This window comes from Mesoplodon bidens, assembly GCF_964165515.1.
Source record: "Mesoplodon bidens genome assembly, chromosome: 15".
Classification (NCBI taxonomy): Eukaryota; Metazoa; Chordata; class Mammalia; order Artiodactyla; family Ziphiidae; genus Mesoplodon; species Mesoplodon bidens.
Window position 1 is genome coordinate 61282873 of NC_138171.1, and position 15543 is coordinate 61298415.

Genomic DNA, 15543 nt, shown 5'->3' on the forward strand with positions numbered 1-15543 from the left:
CATCAGTAAAGTAATCTGAGCCTGGAATTTTCTTTTCAAAAGATTTTTAACTGCAGATTCAATTTATTTGGTAGATATCAGGAAATTCAGATTATCTAATTCTTCATGAGTGAACTCTTTGTGCCTTTCAAAGAATTTGGATTTCATGGCATAAAATTGTCCATAATAGTCCCTTAATACCCTTTCAATATTTGTAGTGATGTCACCTCTTTCATTCCTGATACTGTAATTGGTATCTATCTCTTTCTTTTCTAAGTCTGGCTAAAAGTCTATTGATTTTATTGATCTTCTCAAAGAACGAGATTTTGGTTTTATTGATTTTCTTTATTTTTGCCCTGTTTTCTCTTTTGTTGATTTCTACTCTGATCTTTATTATTTCCTTTCTTCTACTTAAGTTGAGTTTGACTTCTTCCATTTCTATTTATCTAAGGTCATAAATGAATCAATTTATTTGAGTTTTTAAATCTCATATGGATGTTTAATGTTATAAAGTTAACCCTAAGCACTTTTTAGAGACACCACACAAAATTTGATCTGCTGTGCATTCATTTTCATTCAGGTCAATGTCTCTTTTGGCGTCCCTTTAGATTCCTCTTTAACCCATGGATTATTTATAAGTGAGCTGTTTAGTTTGCAAGTGTTTGGAGATTTTCTTTCTGTCAGTTATTTCTAGTTTGATTCTGTTGTGATCAGAGAACATATTCTATGACTTTTAACTCTCTTAAATTTGTTGAGGTTTTTGTTTGTCCAGTCCAGTCTACTAAAATAGGGCCTCTTTTGCTTTTGGGGTAAACAGTTCTATAGTCACTACCTAGAACAAGTTGATTCATAGTGTTGTTCAAATCTTCTATATACTTAATGATTTCTAGCTACCTGTTCTATCAGTTATTGAGAAACTAGTAGTGAAATCTCTAGCTATTTCTCTTTGCCTTCTCATTTGTTTTAGTTTCATTTATTTCAAAGTTCTATTGTCAGGTGTATAAACATTAAAGATTGTCATGCCATCTTGGTTAACTGACCATTTTTCATTATGTAACAACTTTTCTTATCCCTAGTAGTGTTCTTTTTTCCTAGCTTCTTGAGATGAACATAGCTACTCCAGTATTCTTTAGAGTACTGTTAGCATGGCTTATCTCTTTTCACTTTTTATTGTTAACTTGTGTCTTTATATTTAAATTGTGTTTCCTGTAGCAAGCCTATAACTGGGTCTTATTTTTCATTCATTCTGACAAACTCTGCTTCTTAACTGGGCATATTTAGATTATTTGTATTTAATATAACTATTGATATAGTTAGGTTTAAATCTATAATCTATTTGTCCTATCTGTTCTTTGTTCCCTTTTTCCTCATTTTGTCTAGTTTTGGATTAATTGTGTGATTCCATTTTATCTCCTGTATTGGCTTATTAGCTTTAACTATATTTTATCATATTAGTGGATGATTTAGGGTTTATAATATACACTTTTAAAGCTATACCTTTATAACTTTTTATTTTGAAATAATTAGAGATTCAGAGATAGTTGCAAAGATAGTACAGGGAGGTCCTGCACCCTCTTCACCCAGTTGGTGACACTGGCGATTCATTGGTTATGTTTTTTAGTATGATGTAGTATAATATAATAACCAGATATTGACATTGATGTCTGTGATACCATAACCAGATATTGACATTGATGTCTGTATTGTTTATACCATTTAGCCACAGGTAGATTTGTGTAACCACTACCACAAGCAAGATACAGAACCAGTTCATCACCACAGAGATCCCCTTCATGCTACTCCTTTACATCACAACCATCTCCTTTTCTTCCACAGTCCTTAACTCCTGGAAACCATTTCTCCAAAGATATACAGACTGCCAACAAACACATGAAAGAATGCTCAACATCATTAATCATTAGAGAAATGCAAATCAAAACTACAATGAGATATCATCTCACACCAGTCAGAATGGCCATTATCAAAAAATCTAGAAACAATAAATGCTGGAGAGGGTGTGAAGAAAAGGGAACACTCTTGCACTGCTGGTGGGAATGTGAATTGGTACAGCCACTATGGAGAACAGTATGGAGGTTCCTTAAAAAACACCACTTTTTAATCTATACAATTGCTATGAAAATTGTGTGCAGGTTGGTTTGTTGTTGTTTGTTTGTTTGGACATAAGTTTTCATTTCTCTGGGATAAGTCCCTAGAAGCGTGTCTGCTGGATCATATGGTAAGTGTATATTTTTTTTCAAAAACTACCAATTTTCCACAAGGGCTCTGTCATACTCACATCAGCAATGTACGAAAGATCCAGATTCTCTGGATTCTTGTCAGCTCTTGGTACTGTTCTTATTTTTGATTTTATCTTTTCTAATGTGTATGTAGTGGTAGCTCATCATGTTCTCAATTTGCATTTCCCTAATGGCTAGTGATGTTGAACATCTTTTCACGTGCTTACTCGCACATACATATTCTCTTTGGTAAAATGTCTCTTCAAGTCTTTTGTCCATTTCCTAATTGGATTTATCTGTTGACTTTTGACAGTTTTCAAAATATATTTTCGATATTAGTTTTTATCAGACATCTACTCTGCAAATATTAGTAGCTTGTCTTTCCAATATCTTAATGGAGTTGTTCACAGAGCAAAGGTTTAATTTTAATTAAGTCCAGTTTATCTTTTTAAAAAATTTTATGGGTAGTCCTTTTGCTATCATGTCACCAAACTCTAAGTTCTAAATATTTTCTCCTATGTTATCATCTAAAATTTTATGGTTTTATATTTAACATTTAATCAATGATCCATTCTGAGTTAATTTTTTATGAGATATGTGAGTTTTAGATCAAGATTCTTTTTTTCTCTTTTTGGCCTATGTATATTTGGATATCCAATTGTTCCAGTACCATTAGTTGAAAAGACTGTCTTTCCTCCATTGAATTGCTTTTGCACCATTGTCAAAAATCACTGGCTATTCGTGTGTGAAGCTATTTCTATGTTCTCTATTCTGTTTGATTGATCTATGTGTCCATCCTCCAGCAAATACCACACTGTAAAGACTACTGAAACAACATAGTAAGTCTTGAAACTGGGGGGACTGATTTCTCTCACCTTATTCCTCTTTTTCAAAATTGTTTTAGCTATTCTAGTTTTTCTGCCTATCCATATAAATTTTAGAATAATCTTGTCTACATCTACAAAAATGTCTTGCTGGGATTTTGATAGGAATTGCATTAAATCTCTATATCAATCTGGGGAGAACTGGCATCTTGACTATGTTGAGTCTTTCAATCCATGAACACAGTATGTTTCTCCACTTATTCAGATCTTTTCTTTTTCTCATCAGCATTTGGAAGTTTTCAGCATACAAGTCCTGCATGTGTTTTGTTAGATGTACACCTAACTTGTTTTTGTTTGTTTGGGGGTTTTTGTTTTGTTTTGCTTTGTCTTTAATCTTGTATCCTGTGAGTTTGCTGAGCTAACTTACAGTCCACAAAGTGGTCTTTCTTGGTAGATTCCTTGGGATTTTCTACACAATCATGTCATCGACAAACAGGGATAGTCTTCTTTCTTCACTTATAATCTGCTTGTCTGTTGTGCTAGCTAGAACTTCCATAATATCTTGAATAGCAGAGGTGCCTTGTTCCCCATCTCAGGGGAAAATCATTCAGTCTTTCACCTTTAAATACAATATTAGCTGTAGGTTTTTTGCACATGTTCTTTATCAATTTAAGGAAATTGCCCCCTATTCTTAGTTTTCTGAGAGTTCTGGGTGGGTCTTCAATTTTGTCAAATGTTTTTTCTGCATCAACTGATATGATCACACGATTGTCCCCCTTTAGCCTATCAATATGGTGGATTTAACCTATCAATATGGTGGATTATGTTGATTGAATTTTGAATATTGAACCAGTGTTGCATCCCTGGAATGTTCCCCACTAGGTCATGGTGTATAATTGTTTTATATACTGCTGAATTCTATTTGCAAATTTTAGTCAAGTATGTTACATACATATTCATGAGGGATATCGATCTGCAGGGCTTTTTTTTTTTCTTTTTCTACTGTCTTTGTCTGGTTTTGGTGTCAGGGCATAATGGCTTCATAAAATAAATTTGGATATGTTCCATTCTTTTCTATTTTCTGGAAGATATTGTGTAGAATTGGTGTTAATTGTTCTTTAAACATTGGTAGAATTCTCCAGTGAAACCATCTGGACCTTGTGGGGAAGTTTTAAAATTATGAATTCAATTTCCTTAGCAGTTATAGGGTTATTCAAATCATCTCTTTCATATTGGGTGAATTGTGGTAGTTTGTACTTTACAAGGGATTGGTCTATTTTATCTAAGTTGTCAAGTTTACGTGTGTAGAGTTGTTCATAGTATTCTTTTATTATCCATTTTAATGTCTGCAGGGACTATAGCAATATCCCATTTCATTCCTGATGTTGGTGATTATTGTCCTCTTTCTTTTGTCCCTGTCACTCTTGCTAGAGGTTTTTGTTTGTTTGTTTTTTGTGGTACGCAGGCCTCGCACTGTTGTGGCCTCTCCCATTGCGGAGCACGGGCTCCAGACGCGCAGGCTCAGCAGCCATAGCTCACGGGCCCAGACGCTCCACGGCATGTAGGATCTTCCCAGACCGGGGCACGAACCCGCGTCCCCTGCATCGGCAGGCGGACTCTCAACCACTGCGCCACCAGGGAACCCTGAGGTTTGTAATTTTTAAAAAATCTTTTTAGAGAGCCAGCTTTTCTTTATTGTTTTTCTGTTTTCAATTCCCTGACATTTGCTCCAGTCTTATTTCCTGTCTTATTTGTGCTTGCTGGGGGTTTATTTAGCTCTCCTTTCTCTATTTTCTTGAAGCAGGAGCTTATTTATTCATTTTTAGACTTTTCGCTTTTTTATTGAAAGCATTTAATACTATACATTTCCCTCCCAGCACTGCTTTAGCTGTGTCTCACAAGTTTTAATATGTTATATTTTTCTTTTCATTAAGTTCAATGTATTATTAAAAATTTATCTTGAGATTTCTGGGACCCATGGATTACCTAGAATTTTACTGGTTAGTTTCCAAGTGTTTGGAGATTTTCCTGTTATCTTTATGTTCAGGACATGGTCTATCTTGGCATATGGCCCATGGGCTCCTGAAAAGAATGTAGATTGTGCTGTTTTGGGGTGGAGTTTCCTACAAATGTTGGTTATGTCCTGTTGGTTGATGGCATTGAGTTCTTCTCTAGTCTTACTGATATCTGATCTAGTTGGTCCATCAATTGTTGAAAGAGGGATGTCTAAGCCTCTGATTATAAGTATGGAATTTTCTACAATTTTTTTTTGGTTCTATCCATTTTTGATTCATATTTTACAGCTCTTTTGTTTGGCAGATACACATTTAGGAGGCCTATAAATTATCTCCTGGGTTTTGACTCTCCTCTCTAGTACTCTGTCCTCAGTATGATAGGTGCCTTGGTCCCTGAACAACCAGCTCTTTGTTTTCTGTTTTTTTTTTTTTTTGGCTGAGTCCTAACCACTGGAGCTCCATGGAAGTCCCCTGGACAACCAGTTCTGATCCCTCAGTGCAGGGAGTCCACCAGCCTTCACCTGGATTCTCCTTCTCTCTGCATGGAAACTCTCGTAAGTCAGTCAGCTAGGGCAATAGTAGGGCTCACCTCATTTGTTCCCTATCTCTCAAGGGTCACTGTCTGTCACTGCCTGATCTCCCCACCTTTCCCCCCCAATTCATATGCTGACACTTAATCCCCATTGTGATGGTATTTGGAGGTGGGGCCTTTGGGAGGTGATTAGTCATGAGGGTGGAGTCCTCATGAATGAGATTCCTGCTCTTTTACAAGAGACCCCAAAGAGCTTCCCGACCCCTTCCACCATGTGAAGACATAGCAAGAGGATGGCCCTCTATGAACCATGAAGTGGATCTCACCAGACGCTAAATCTGCCGGAGTCTTAATCTTGGACTCCCAAGCCTCCACAACTGTGATAAATGAATTTCAGTTTGTTTTTAAGCCACCCAGTCTAGGTTATATTTTTTTATTTCAGCACACATAGACTAAGACCTACAGTGTTATGCAAACCATTGTTTTATGAATTTTGTCCATTATATAATCATTTATGTTGAGAAATTAAATCTGGTCCCTGTTATTCCCTCTTGGCCAGAACTAGAACTCCAACCTCTTTTTTTAAGAATTAGTGAAGAAAAGGAATGCAAATGTCCTTTATCATTTCTCTTTTCCATTGTAGAGACACATTATTATACATAAAGGCAATAGTTGGCATTTATTTAACACTTTGCTCTGGGCCAGGCACTCTGCTAAAGAATGCTCACTCATTAGCCTACTTAATAAATATTTTGAAGGCCTCATAGCTTCTGCCATCATTAAAAAATACAACGCAAGTGTTTTGTTTAAGAAAAGTCTACCATATCCTAAATGAAAGGGGTTACTAACTGAAATATAAATAGCCATGATATAGGATACTTCCCCTCTGTTTAATAAATGGATTGTTATTGACATCTCACACTTCATTTGTGTACCTGGACACAAAACCAACATAAGGCTTCAGCACATTAAGAAACCAGGCCATCTTGAATCTGATTAACATTCTTCACTCTTTTTAATTGAATTTCTTTGCTCAGCCCTCACATCAAATAAGCCTCAGGTGAGACAATGCATCCCAGAAGCAGAGTTCAGTTTAACACAGGAGGTCAGTAAGAATGACCACTAGAAAGCTGATAGGCACCAGACAGTAGGTTTCTAGCCAGTTGGGAAGGAAGAGAAACAGCATGGTTTTTTGTCCAACTTTCAATATTTGCATTCTGTTTCAGTACTGTGATACGTGCTTACATGCACACCCAAGATTTCTTCTAGTGTTTTTGCCTGGTAATTTAAACAACAGATCAACCTAGTTAACTTTTAGACGTCTGAAAAGAAACAATAATGAATAAGTACAGGGCAAATCTCAACTGGTCTTTTGCAGGAAAAATGTGGGGAAATGAAAAAATATTATAACTCCTTATCTATTCAAATTATATTGCCTTATCATTTGCTGGTCTTAGCCAAATATCTCTAATTCTTGCCAATATCCTTAATAGCTTCGCCTCTCTTATTTCCTTTATTGTAAGCTTCATGAAGGGAAGACCATATCTGTCTTATGTACTGCTGATTCTTCAGTGCCTACTATGTGTCTGACACATGGTAGATGCTCACTGAATACTGTTTAAAGGAGATTCACCTCTTTCAGAAAGTCTCTAGGTCAGTGATACATGGCAGGTACAGGACTTGTATGCTGCTACTCCTCCGTGCCTGACTCATGACATACATCACTAATCAGTCATGGCACTCCTCCCTGCTCAATCTACACCCAGGCTCAGAATCCACTGCTTCAGACTCCAAGTAGCTCACTTGCCCATCTCCCCTCCCCTTTTCCAGTGTATCCACATCTAGAATCCAGTGTATGAATAAATCATTCCCCACATAGTCTGAAGAGAACAGAGTAAAACAGAGACATAATATAAATAACAACCTCTCCTTCTAAACTGCTTTTCTGTGTTAACAGCATACGAGTGATTTCTACCTATGTATGCCCCCATTTTCTGGCTAAAATAATTTGAAGCAGCAATAGGAACTCTTAGATAGGTCAGAAAATATTTGAATAACCATGTTGATGCTTCCCCCAATCCCTTTCAATAAACAAGTTAATCTACCTGAGCAGATCAACTAGGGAAATAAAACACAATTATTCGAAAAATTATAGCAAAAAAAAAAAAAGCCCTCTCATTGTTCAACCATCTGCTTATTCCAAGTGGTCACAGGAGGAGGGCCTCTGAATTATGAAACCAATGGTCCAGTTCCAGGATTCATTTCCTCAGATTTCTGTTCTGCACAGCAGGAGAGGACCACCACCCTGGCTCACTCCCCTTCCTTTCATGCCACTTAGGGGAGTTTCTCATAGTTTCTCCTTTACTGGAGTTTCTCATATCCGGGCTTGAGTGTCTGGGGCAAATGCAACCCCAAATGGGCAAGACACAGTTAAATAGCAAACAGCACCTGCCATTCGGATGGCTCTGAATAAATACTGGTGAGTAATATCTATTTTCTGAAGGCTTACTCTCGGCCATGCACTGCATGAAAGGTTATCTACCTAAAATTTCCTAATCCTAAAAAAAGCCCTGAACAATAGATACAATTTCCCTAATTGACAGGATTGAGTAACCAAGTTCAGAGTTTAAGGGACTCCCCAAGACCACCCCACTGGTGAATGGCTGAGTTGGGACCAGAACTCAGGTTTATTTAACTCCCAAACCCACATTCTTCCCACTAAACCATATGCATATTGTCCCATAAAAGTAGAGACCATGTTCATTATTGATAACATCTAGCAATACATCACCGATTTTATTTTTAAGACACTTTTTCATAACATTTACGAGGCATCAAAAACTTTTGGAAAATTAGTCTTCTTTATATGTTGCCCCTGTTTCGTTTTATGGAGCTAGATTTTGTAAGAAATCTTCTATGCATATTTTAAGTGGAATTTATGTGTCCCTGTTGGGTAGAAGTAAAGGAAGAAAGTGAGAGGAAGAGAAGGAAGGGAAAGGGGGGAGGATCTAATGCTGAGTGCTACATGCAGAAGTCTTCCATGCAAAGAAGATACCTGTAGAGACAGACCAGGTGTTATCCCAGAGGCAAGAACATCTGGGTAATAGAGACGTCATCCCAGGTGGTTTAGGAGAGCCGTTAAGAATGCAATCTTCTGATTGACTTGGACTGAACTCCCAGTTGGTCACTTACTCTTTGGGGTAATTTGAATGAGTCACTTAACTTCCTGCACCCAGGTCCTCTTCTCTAATGTGGGGATGTTAATACCTTCACCCCCAGGTTTATTGAGAGAATTAAATGAGATAATCCATGTCAAGGAAATGGCCACCTAAACACAAATGTTCTGTGAATTTGAGCTATTATGATCAATGATTAGCAATCTTGTGAATTCAAAACTCAGCCCAGAGGATATTCTTTTCTTCCTCTTGAACAAAGCAAATACATCTATACAAACCCTTCAATGTTCAGTACTCAACAAAGGGCCTTTACAGACATTCAATGAGAGTTGAACGGAGGGGTCAGACTTCACACAGCTGCCAGGCTCACGGATGTACGCTGGGATCCAAAGCAAAAAAAGAGTTGAAATTAAGCTGTTGAACTCTGTGTAATTCTGGCAGAAGGCTGTGCAAGCCAGTAAGATGATTGGAACTTCACATTCAGGCGGACTGTGTGGACGTTCTTTAAGACGTCCATGGCAAGAAGAAGCACATGCATGTGCTACATCTCAATGATGCCAGGACTGAGCCTTGAGTCCCCCAAGCTCTTGGATAGATTTTGTCTTTATTGTGACCCTTTGGGCAAAGATGCTATTCAGACTATTTAATCACCAGTCCCCTGGACAACACGGCACCACCAACTGGAATGGACACTGGCCGCGCACCCCAGGAGAACATCAGCTCTGCAATGAGGACCTCCTCTTCTGTCTACCAGCAAGGCATCGAGATGGAATTAGAACCCAGCTCTGTCAGATTCCCAAACTCAGGGTTTCTGTGTTTGTTCATTTGTTGGGGGGTTGTTTTATTTAAGGATTTTACTTGGAGGGCAGTTTTAGGTTCACAGCAAAATTGAGAGGAATGTACAGAGATTTTCCGTATCACCTCCATCCCCCCACATAAATAACCTCCACCACTATGGACATCCCCCACTCGAGGGGTACATTTGTTACAATTGATGCACCTATGTTGACACATCATAACCCCTCAAAGCCTACAGTTTTCATTAGGGTTCATGCTTGGTGTTACATATTCTATGGATTTGGACAAATGTATAAGAACATGTATCCATCATTATAGTATCATACAGAGTATTTTCATTGCCCTAAAAGAGCTCAGGTTTTCAACCACTGTAGGTTATAATCATCATTTATATGGGCTATATATTAATTATGAAATGGTTTATTACAAAAATATTTGACTAGCTTGACTTAGCAAATTCTTCTGTTGCACTAAGAAAACTCACAATGAAATCTTTTTAAATTTAATTTTCGGGAGGCTGTAGCATTGAGGAGATTCAGCTGACAGGTACAGTCTCTGCTCTGATACATGGGTGGCGTAAATCAGGTAAGCACATCCCGCACATGGAAGGACTATAGACATGCATAAGTCTGGTTCTTTTTCCATTACATTGAAGGCCAAATTTCAAAAACAGAGTTTGCCTGGGCTCTGGCATCTGCTAACAAGCACACAGTTTAAAATAAAACCCACTTTCTAATAACATATAAGAGGTAAGAGGTTGCTTTTGCTCATTATTCACATTTTGACATTTATATTTGTATTTCAGTGTTGTGTATATTTATGTATTTTTGGCATCTTTTATGTCAAAGGGAACCCTATAGGTTTACATCTCTTAATAAGCTAGTTTTTTATTCAAAATAATTTTATTATTTACAATGAAATTGTGATCTCTTTTTAAAAGGGTAAAATTATCTTTTACTTTGTTCACAAATTGGTATTTTCCTCACTTGTCATGAAATAGGACACATGGATCAACAGACCTTAAGATATGAGTATGTTTTGAAAAGTTTAAATAATGGTTGCCCAAGGTAAAAAAATACTCAATATTTACTCTTTAAAAATGTAGGCGTACAGCACGTATGGCTGCAGTAACAGAACATGTGTGTTCTCCTGTGGCATAAATCGGGCTTATGTGCTTTAGGTAACAAAAGATTTCAACATCTTATATAAATGCTAAGCACTCACCTTGTCCTTCCCTACAATTTCCTTCTTTTAGCATACTGGGCTATTGCCTTGCAGACCTAGTGTGCACTAATCATTGTGGATAATTTACCACGTGATGGAGGAAAATTCACCTATTCAGGATGAAAAGCAATTGCATGTCATGTCAACTCTGTTCTAGATTGATATCCTATGTCTATCCCCCGGAAGAGCTATTCAATGAGCCTGGTGAACTCACTGTCCTCAGTCGCCTCTCCCAGGGTGGCAGTGAAAGTGGCTGAGCCGGGGGTGGGGGGTCACCCGCCTTAGGGCAGCTCATTCCCAGGTGGGCAACTGAGTCAATCAGAGGCTCTCTTCCCGCCTGAGAATTTGAACCGGGGCCTAGGGCTCAGAGCTGGTGAATTGCTGGAGCTCGCACTTCATTGTGGATTCTGAACCAGATTTGGCACCACTGTTATCGAGGAATGAACCAGCTGAGGTTGTAGAGAAGCAGGAACTATGAGTAAGTAGGGGAAGCCAGCCTTCAGAGAGAAGGAAGGATCAGGTATAGAGAGAGAAGAGAACAGAGACCATGCAGAAGAAGCAGAGGAAAGAGAGAAGGAGAAAAGAGGAATAGACCTCTAAAGTTTCATTTGACTTCTCACAATTGGGTTCCCTGAGATTCTCCTGAATCCTTTAAAAAACTACAAATTCATTTTTAGTAGGCTTGGCTAGCCTCATACATTATTCCTATATGTTGGATTTGAGATGAGCCGAGGATTTGAGAGCAAATAGTTTATTTGGGAGCCCAGGGAACCCAGCAGGGGAGGAAGGAAGGTGCACAGAGAAGTAAAGGCATCCTTTAATAAAGGTTCACTGAGAAGCCATCTACACAATGTGGGGAAACCTGTAAAACACATGCCTCAGCATCCTCCCACCCATGGGTGAGGGAACTGGAGTATTTATACACCAACTCCCAAGAGTCATTGGTTCAGGGCTGCTTGCTGGGGTGTTAATTCCCTCACAGTTCTAGTTTCCTAGGAACATAAGCCAAGCAACTTGCAATAATCCTGGAAAATGCCCTCAGGCAGAGAGATACAGATCCTGCAGCTCCAAGTCTGAAGGAGCAGAGAGAAATGGCAAGCCCAGAGACAGAAGTGGGGAGGGCAGCTTTTTGCAATGTAGAAATTTTGGGTCATTGTTTCCCTGTTTCGAAAGTATAGCCATGCACTGGATGTCAACGGTTCACAACCATAGTATCTGCCCACCATTGTGGCAATATTTCCAGATCCTTCTTAGTTATGCTGGACTCTATTTTCTGATCTATTTTACCATTTCACTTTAGACTAGAGCATCTGAATCAAGTCCTCTAGGATCTGACTTTTGTTTCTTCCCTGTAGACTTGTCCCTTTCAGCAACTCATTGGCCATCCTCAGCACTCCCACAGTATCATCCTCTAATTAAGGCTTTCCAAGGGAGGGATAGAACCAGTTTTTGAAAGACAAAGAATATTCCTAAAATAGGAATCTAGAGTCTGGCTTCTGATCTGGGTTGCAAGATAGAAACTTCTGACTGTAGCATAAAAGATTCCAACTTGGCCAGTGGTTCTTAAATACTTGTTCTTGGACCATAATAAGGCTCACTGAGGACCCTGTAAAGATAAGAATCTCTAGACCCTATACTTGGAGATTCTGATTCAGGAGAACAGGCTGGGGTCTGGGCATCTTGAGCAAAGTTCACTTGTGGTTCTGATCCTCAGCCAGAAATGAGAAACAACTAATAAATGACTAAAGTGTCTTTCATCTCCAGAATTCCGTAATCCACTTAAAAGTCAATTTGGTCTTAGCATCTCTAGTGATGACTCTGAAAATAGTTTGGGGCTCCAGGAGAGTGGCATTTCATGTAAAAGTCCTTACTTACTCATTAGTGGAAATTTGCCACAAAATGACCAACCTCCTTGGCCACCAATAGCATCACTAGCATTCCTGAATCCAACTCCTTTTTCAGGACTGTATATATGGATCCCACCTACTTACTGCTTACTATATGATATGTTTCATGTTCTAAAATGAACACAAGTGAGATCAAATGAATTCTCACTGTCCTTTGCTCCCCCCCCCATTTTTAGTGTTTGCACTGGTGAACAATTCTACATCTTCCCATAAAAATCCTTCATATTTTTTCAGGCTTTGTTCCTATGCCCCCTTCTCCTCTCGAGATAGATAAAGAGTTATAATTATTTAGGCTTCTTTTAGGGAAGCGAATACTCAAATCAAAGCAAGCAGGGATTGCAGAGGTGGAAAAAATGTCTTTTCAACATACAGCCCAGGCATTTCTAAAGAGTATTAAGATTATCTTCATCGTTATTTCCAAACCCTCCAAATTGTTTCCTGGAGGAAAACGCTCAAGAAGTTGAAACACCTGTCAACACGTTAAGTAAGACCTGAGGTTTTGATAAGCCATTCTTTCTTCTTAAAGTGAGGCACTCCATGCAAGTTTTAGGAAGACACATCATGGGGCCATTCTCTCTTCTAAACAGCTTTCTCCCAAACCTCATTTGTTCTACAAGTAACAGCACTTAACCATGAGAAGTATCACTGCTTCACAGAGGTAGAAACAACCTGATCTAAGTTAACACAGAAGATGACTTTACAATTCAACTTGCAAATAGGCAGAATTCTGCTTTCACATATATTCTTACTTTCCAACAAACAAATCTCTGATCATAAACAGTCATCCCTCGCTTTCTGCTGGGGATTTGTTCCAGGATCCCCACAGATACCACAATCCGGGGATGCTCAAGTCCATTATTTAAGATGGCGTAGCATCTGCATATAACCTAAGCACATCCTCCTGTACCCTTTAACTCATCTCTACATTACTTATAATATCTAATACAATGTAAATGCTATGTAAACAGTTGTAAATACAACACAACTGCTATGTAAACGGTTGCCAACATGCAACAAATTCAAATTTTACTTTTTGGAACTTTCTGGAACTTTTTTTCAAATATTTTCAATTCGTAGTTGGTTGAATCCATGAATGTGGAATCCATGGATTGAGGGTCCAACTGTATTAAGGTTTACAGGTCTTAACTTAGAACAGAATGAAGTAAACTCTGCAGACAGCCAGAAACCCTTCAGTAACAAATCACACTCTAGGGTTTTGATAACAGTCCTAGAGGCAGAAGTATTAGGCTGACCAGGCAGCTGCACACAGACATTGTCTTTGGTTTTGCGGTCTACATCAGCACTTTTTATTTTTATTTTTTTTGCGGTACGCGGGCCTCTCACTGTCGTGGCCTCTCCCATTGCAGAGCACAGGCTCCGGACACGCAGGCTCAGCGGCCATGGCTCACGGGCCCAGCCGCTCCGCGGCATGTGGGATCCTCCCAGACCGGGGCACGAACCCGTGTCCCCTGCATCGGCAGGTGGACTTTCAACCACTGCGCCACCAGGGAAGCCCTACATCAGCATTTTTAAATTTTCTATTGGACTCGTTTGAAGGCTCCTGTAGACTACCCTGCTCATCTTGTTAGCCACTAGAACGCCTGCAGGACTGTAGAACATGGCAGGCACTTGATAAGCAATTTTTTGAATAAATGAGTGAATGAGTGAATTAGATTCACCATGGTTGTTACTCCAGGCTGAATATTAGAATCAACTGGGGAGCTTTTAAAAAACCCTGATGCTCAGACCCCAATCTTAGAGAAATCAAGTCAGAATCTCTGGGGCTCGATGACTCTCTCCCTTTCTCTCTCTCTCTGAAATGTATAATATTATGTATTTCAGGCAATTCTACTGTGCAGTGGTAGCTGAGAAAGAAAGATCAGAATAATCATATAAAAAACTAAGCTCCTTAGTTTAGTATTTCCATTGCCACAGAAGCTACTCATATCTGAGGCCATGAGAATATCTGAAAAACAGGATCAAACAAATATCTAAAGTTATCCCCGTATGCTTTGTTGATTGTGTTAAATGAAATGAATGCTGGTAAAAGCAGCACTACTTTGTGTGTGTACATACATACATGTATACACAGATACACATACACGTACAGGATTCACTAAAAATTCATCAGTTCTTCTACGCCACTGTTTTGAATGGAACTTGAATTAGATTAACTATCTCGATTATGCAGAGAAATTTAGCTTAATGACCTACCATTACACTTTAATGGCTTTGAAATTCAGAAGGTAAGAAGACACTGTGTTTCTTCCATTGAGCATTGAACATAAAATGCCTCTGACTGACTGTCATGAAAACCCAATTTTATTGCCATTTGAATTATTCAGAATCAATATCCGGCATTAGCCAGCATGGAGAAGCTCAAATATAAGGCAGCGTGTGAAAGCAATGTTTCCCTATATTGAGCAATCACGCTTTGTGTGAGGGATAATGAGCTGTTTGCTGCATGTCACCACTTCAGATGCATCGAGAATTAACAACTTTATCTTCCCTTTATATTATGTAATAAAGGATTACTTCATAGAGATGAACAATTTTCAAGGTTATGAAACATTCAAAATACAGTTGGGCTCAAGGAATCTTGCCTCCTCTCTAAGGAGAGAGAAAGGGTTTTAACTGTTTACACAAGAGAGAAATTTGCTAAAGTTATGTTTTTTAGTTATTTGATGAGTAAACTGCAACCTTGTATTTCCCCAAGCTGAAAATTGCTTACGGGCAAAAATACGACACCAGAGTCGTCTTGTAGAAGCTTCGCTTCAGATGTGACTGTCAGAAGTGGCACTGCTTGAAGAAATTTGCCAAAAAGCATAAAGAAAAAGTTAGGGAACAACAG